General features: G+C 31.7%; 1 non-coding gene across 1 annotated transcript; it reads left to right on the top strand.

The window, feature by feature from the left end:
- The first annotated feature begins 241 nt into the window (after positions 1–241).
- On the top strand, positions 242–314 carry Trnak-uuu (transfer RNA lysine (anticodon UUU)). The gene has a single exon. It is a non-coding gene; the product is annotated as a tRNA-Lys (tRNA).
- Positions 315–6,089: the final 5,775 nt, after the last annotated feature.

Consider the following 6,089-nt stretch of genomic DNA (forward strand, 5'->3'; position numbering starts at 1 on the left):
CATCGGACCTCATTTTGTTTGAATGCTCTCCCTTGTTTGTGAATTCGGCGAGCTGACGATTTACGGCAATGAAACATACATAATTTGTACATTATGAAAGGAAGTAACAAAAAGACACAGTAATAACAACAATTTCACATTCCTGCAGCTAGGAATCCGTGGACACAATACAATCAAGTAACATTTTAATATTTCTCCAGTCTTCATTAATGTTATTAATATTTGGGTCATATCACCAGCTGCCCGGTTAGCTCAGTCGGTAGAGCATCAGACTTTTAATCTGAGGGTCAAGGGTTCGAGTCCCTTATTGGGCGCAGCATTTTTTTTTTTTTCTTTAATTTATAAATTTCTTTGTTGATGTGACTGACGGTTGTAGCTTCTCTCTCGCTCCTTTTTTTTTTTTCTTTTTCCCCCTTTTTTCTTTATTTGTCGCTTTCAGACGTAAAGTAAAATAAAAAGCAACGTGTGACAATAATTCTACTCGTTTCATCGGGGTCAGTCTTTTGACCTCCCATTCTTCTTCTTATTATTATTGTTATTATTACGACTACTCTTACTATTACTGATACTACTATTATTTTATTTTTTAAATTTATTTATTTATTTATTATTATTATTATTATTATTATATTATTATTATTATTATTATTATTATTATTATTATTATTATTATTATTATATTATTATTATTATTATTGTTATTATTATTATTATTTATTATCATTACTACTACAACAGCAATAATAATAGTAGTAGTAGTAGTAGTAGTAATATATAATAATAATAATAATAATAATAATAATAATAATAATAAATAATAATAATAATAATGAGAGGTCAAAAGACTGATCCCGGTGTAACGAGCTAGACTTAAATATTAAAAATACAAACTAAAATTGAAACTGGGGCGTTTACATAGTTCAATATTAACTTAATGAACTCAACGCGTTTTACAGGGGGATCCAAGCCAACAGCAACGCTTAACGTGTAAGACGAGACATGCCATGACGCATCTAAGGAGCAAATACATTTTTTTGTTTCGCCCGAGACAGCGCTGTACGCTGATATTCATTTTGCACCTGAATGAAGTGAGATAATATGAGTAAAGAGCCCCCGCCCCCCCCCCCCCCAGGTACTCACCATTGTGTCGCCAAGTGCGTGACTCAAACCAAAGACCTGCCTGTCTGAAGAAGAATATCGTGTTTGCTTTTTGTTTTTAAGGGCTTTAAGGCGCTTGCAACACATTAAGGTCGTATCATCGCCAGTAAAAATGAAGAAAATAGGATAGTGAAAAGATTCTAGATGTACAATTAAAAGGACTTGAGGAAAAAGTAAGACAAAGGGGAATTGGTTCAAATGGGGAACAGATGTAGATTCCAAGAGTACAGCAACAATGTACTCAGTTTGAGATCAGCTAAATGTCTCACCCAGACACCAGCACAAAGGAATACACTCAAATGTTTACATTATACATTACAAAATAACAAATATAACAATACATAACAGAGAGTTGATTTACAAGGGGGAAAAAATAATATCATCTCCCAAAACAATAGCTATGCATTTGACTGTTTCCCTCCCATCCAAGCACTACGGCAAGGGCCAGGGCAAAACCAAGTAATCTCATTCCAAGACAAAGACAGAAAGCAAATTGGAAAACAAATATAAGGGGATATAAGACACAGTAAGTGCCACCCTGCCCACTATGGGAGGTCAGGAACCCCTATCATATAACACGACCACAAAGGCTCACAAGAAAAACAAGGCAAATGATTAAACAAAAAACCCAAACACGTTTAAGAGCCACTTCCTGATACATGGGATACGATACAAAGTGGAAATAGATTTTATTGACGTACTCTTTTGTTAGATCTATTATAATTTGTTGTTGTCGTTCTTATCGGTCTTATTGCACTTCAGGTAAATCATAAACATGAAATAATAATAATAATAATATAATATATATAATAATAATAATAATAATAATAATAATAAATAATAAATAATAATAATAATAATAATAATAATAATAATAATAATAATAATAATAATAATAATAATAATAATAATAATAATAATAATAATAATAAATAATAATAATAATAATAATAAATAATAAATAATAAATAATAATAATAATAATAATAATAATAATAATAATAAATAATAATATAATAATAATAATAATAATAATAATAAAATAAAAATAAAATAATAATAATAATAATAATAATAATAATAATAATAACAATAATAAAATAATAATAATAATAATAATAATAATAATAATAATAATAATAATAATAATAATAATAATAATAATAATAAATAATAATAATAATAATAAATCATCTCAAGTTACAACCATAGAATTAAACGAATGAGAATACGTACGAAGCCTAAAAAGTGTCCACCAATGAAAGCATTCAGCGCCATTTTGTTGTTGGCTGAGAATGTAGTAATTTCCATTCATTCGGTATCTATGTCAACATAACGACACAAGAAAAACAACAAACAATATCAAAATCCACAATAAAATGTTTCAGAACTGTTGCGTATATTTATGGCACAACGAAGCTGTCAAAAAATGAAGTTAGAGAATGTGTGTAATCATGTATTATAATAACCTGTAATGTGTTTTCCAACCACCACATCATCTACTACTACAACCACCACCACAATATCATCACTAACACTACTACTACAACCACCAGCCCCACATCATTATCACTACCACTACTACTACACCACCACCAGCACATCATCATCACTACCACTACTAAAATCACCACAACCACATCGTCATCACTACCACTACTACTGCAACCACCACCACCATATCATCATCATTACCACTACTACCACAACCACCACCACCACTACTACTACAACCACCACCACATCACTACATCAACTACTACAACCACCACCACAATAGCATCACTACCACTACTACTACAACCACCACAACCACATCGTCATCACGACCACTACTACTACAACCACCACTATATCATTACCATTACCACTACTACTACAACCACCACTACCACCATATCATTACCATTACCACTACTACTACAACCACCACAACCACATCGTCATCACTACCACTACTACTGCAACCACCACTACCACCATATCATCACCATTACAACTACTACTACAACCACCACAACCACATCATCATCACTACCACTACTACTACAAACACCACCACATCATCATCACTATCACTACTACTACAACTACAACCACCACCACATTATCATCACTACCACTACTACTACTGCAACCACCACCACCATATCATCATCATTGAAATATTTTTTTATTTTTATTGAGCTTTATATAGTGCAATATCTACTAAATGTGCTCAAAGCGCTTTACAAGGGGTCCTTGGTCAACATTTAACATGTAGGACGGGACATGACGCCTGTTAGGCGATATTACAATTTTTCGGACAAAGACAATTCTGTTAACGGCCAGGTACTCATTTTACACCCGAGTACGGTGAGAGAATGTGAGTAAAGAGCCTTTTCCAAGGACTCAACTATGCGCCGAGCGCGAGGCTCAAACCCAGGACCTTCCGATCCGGAAGCGAGTGTCATACTACTAGACCACATAGCCGCATCATTACCACTACTACTACAAACACCACCACCACATCATCATCACGACCACTACTACTACAACCACCACCACCACCATATCATTACCATTACCACTACTACTACAACCACCACCACATCATCATCACTACCACTACTACTACAACTACAATCATCACCACCACCACATCATCATCACTATTACTACTACAACTACAACCACCACCAACACCACATCACCTCACTAACACTCAGTACTACAATCACTACCATTAGGTTTTGGAGCTTTACTTCATTTGAAATAAGGAAACTTCGGAATTGTATTTGGCATTGTGTTTATAAATCATAATATAATTCTAATCAGTTATCTATTTAGAACTAGATACTATACAATATGTATGCCAAATACCACCCCAATTCCCCTTTCTTGTGTGCGGGAATTCCTCGTTCGGCATTGAAATTGAGTGTGAGAGAGTCATCACTACAGAAACAATTTAAAAACAAGACTATGACACGCAACCACTCACACACGAGGCTATACTATTTATCCTTTTCTCTATATAGAATAGGACAAGACAAACAATAGCTTGACTCTCGCTACACTTCGCATTGATGTTTGTCGTCTCACGAGTTCAACTCTCGGTCGACCTGTCAATATTCCTTTTTGCCTCGGACGTAATCATTAATAGAATGTTGTGTGGTTTTGACCGTGAAGAAAACCTTAAGAATTGACATTTATATCATTTTAGAGAGATCGTTTTGAATAATTTTGAGTTAACCGAGCGAGCAGCAACTTGTTTTCCTGAACGGCCGATCAGCGCTTGTTACTATAGTAACGCCATTCCCAGCCAACATCAAAATGGCGGATATTTTTCTCATCGAGGCCGCTGGTTGGTTAACCAATAAGAGCACCGTACGGTTTCCATTGATTCATCTTGCTGTCATTATTAATACTAAAAGTAAAACTAATTTGGTGCCAGACATGAATATAACATTTACAAACACAAAAAACGCAAACAAACAAACAAATAATCATTAAAAAAACAACAAAAAAAAAAACAAAAAAACAAACCCAAAAACAAACAAAACAAAAATCAAAACATTCATACACAAAAAAAAACCCAAACAAAACAAGCCCAAATCAGAAAAAATAAATAATAAAACAAAACAAAACAAGTGCAATAAAATATTTCTTTTGATTTGAAAACAAATTGTCATAAAAAATATTACAAATGAAAGAAAAAATTGTCAAAAATTGCCTTTACAATGTTGATAATACCAGGACGTCATATCATAAATTGGTCCGAACCTGTGAAAATTTCTTAAATTATTTCTTTTTTGTTCTGTGTGTTTAAATTTTTAATTAATTGATTTTCTTTTTTTTTCTTCGATTACTGCAATTTCATCTAGAATGTAAAAAGTTTACATAATATTTAGAGAAAAATAAAAAATAAATTGTAACTGCAATGATAAGAACATAAAAAATGAATTACACAAGTGAAAAAAATCATTCTTTTTCTTCTTTTTTCTTCTTCTTTAATACCATTTATTCTTTAATATTTAACTAATGATACAATCTTTTTTAAAAAAAAACAAAAAACATAAGAAGTGTCAAAATATTTTTATGAAAGATCTTTAAATTATAATAATTGTACATTTAAAAAAATCAAATTATATTTCAAAACAGTATAATATATCAATAAGGTTTGATTACAAGTAGAGAAAAAAAAAAAAGATTTCAGAGCTTCATGAATCATAGAGCTGGGGCTATCAAGATGGATGTAGCATGAAGTGCGGAAAATTACAGGCACTCCTTCTTCATCAAATCCATCTTTGGCTGAAACGGTCTGGACAATTTTATAATAAATTCTGCATCAGAACAAGAATTCCACAACACACTTCATATACTGACTGCCTAGTGAAAAACAAAAACAAAACAACAACAAAAAACAAAACAAACATGCCACGGCATCAAGCCAATTGGTATTTGCAGCGTATATCACAGATACAGAAAAAATTTCTTGCTACTCTTTAGGTAGGATGTGTCTTTTTTATTTTTTTTTTATGAATTAATTATGGTGAGATGGAAAATAGACCTAGCTACTCATCACAGCGGTAAAATATTTAGAACTATGAAACTTCATCTTTTTATATTATTGATCGTATTTGAAAATAACTTCTGAAGAAAAATACAGGTTATAAGTAATGTAAATTACAAGAAATAATTTTTCAGACATTTGAAAAGTAATCATTATATATATATATATATATATATATATATATATATATATAATATATATATATATATATATATATATATATATATATATAAATGAAAATAAGTCGCGCCCCAAACCAACGTTTCAAAAAGTCATTTCATTTATAACGTGTCCCAGCCAGTCGCTAATTGCTTGATATCACAGTGTTATGACAAATCATAATATCATTTCTTATCACACATTATTGAAAAGAGAAAAA

Source organism: Berghia stephanieae, chromosome 10 (genome assembly GCF_034508935.2).
Source record: "Berghia stephanieae isolate SIO BIC M18660-M18661 chromosome 10, UCSD_Bste_1.3, whole genome shotgun sequence".
In the NCBI taxonomy this organism is placed as follows: domain Eukaryota; kingdom Metazoa; phylum Mollusca; class Gastropoda; order Nudibranchia; family Aeolidiidae; genus Berghia; species Berghia stephanieae.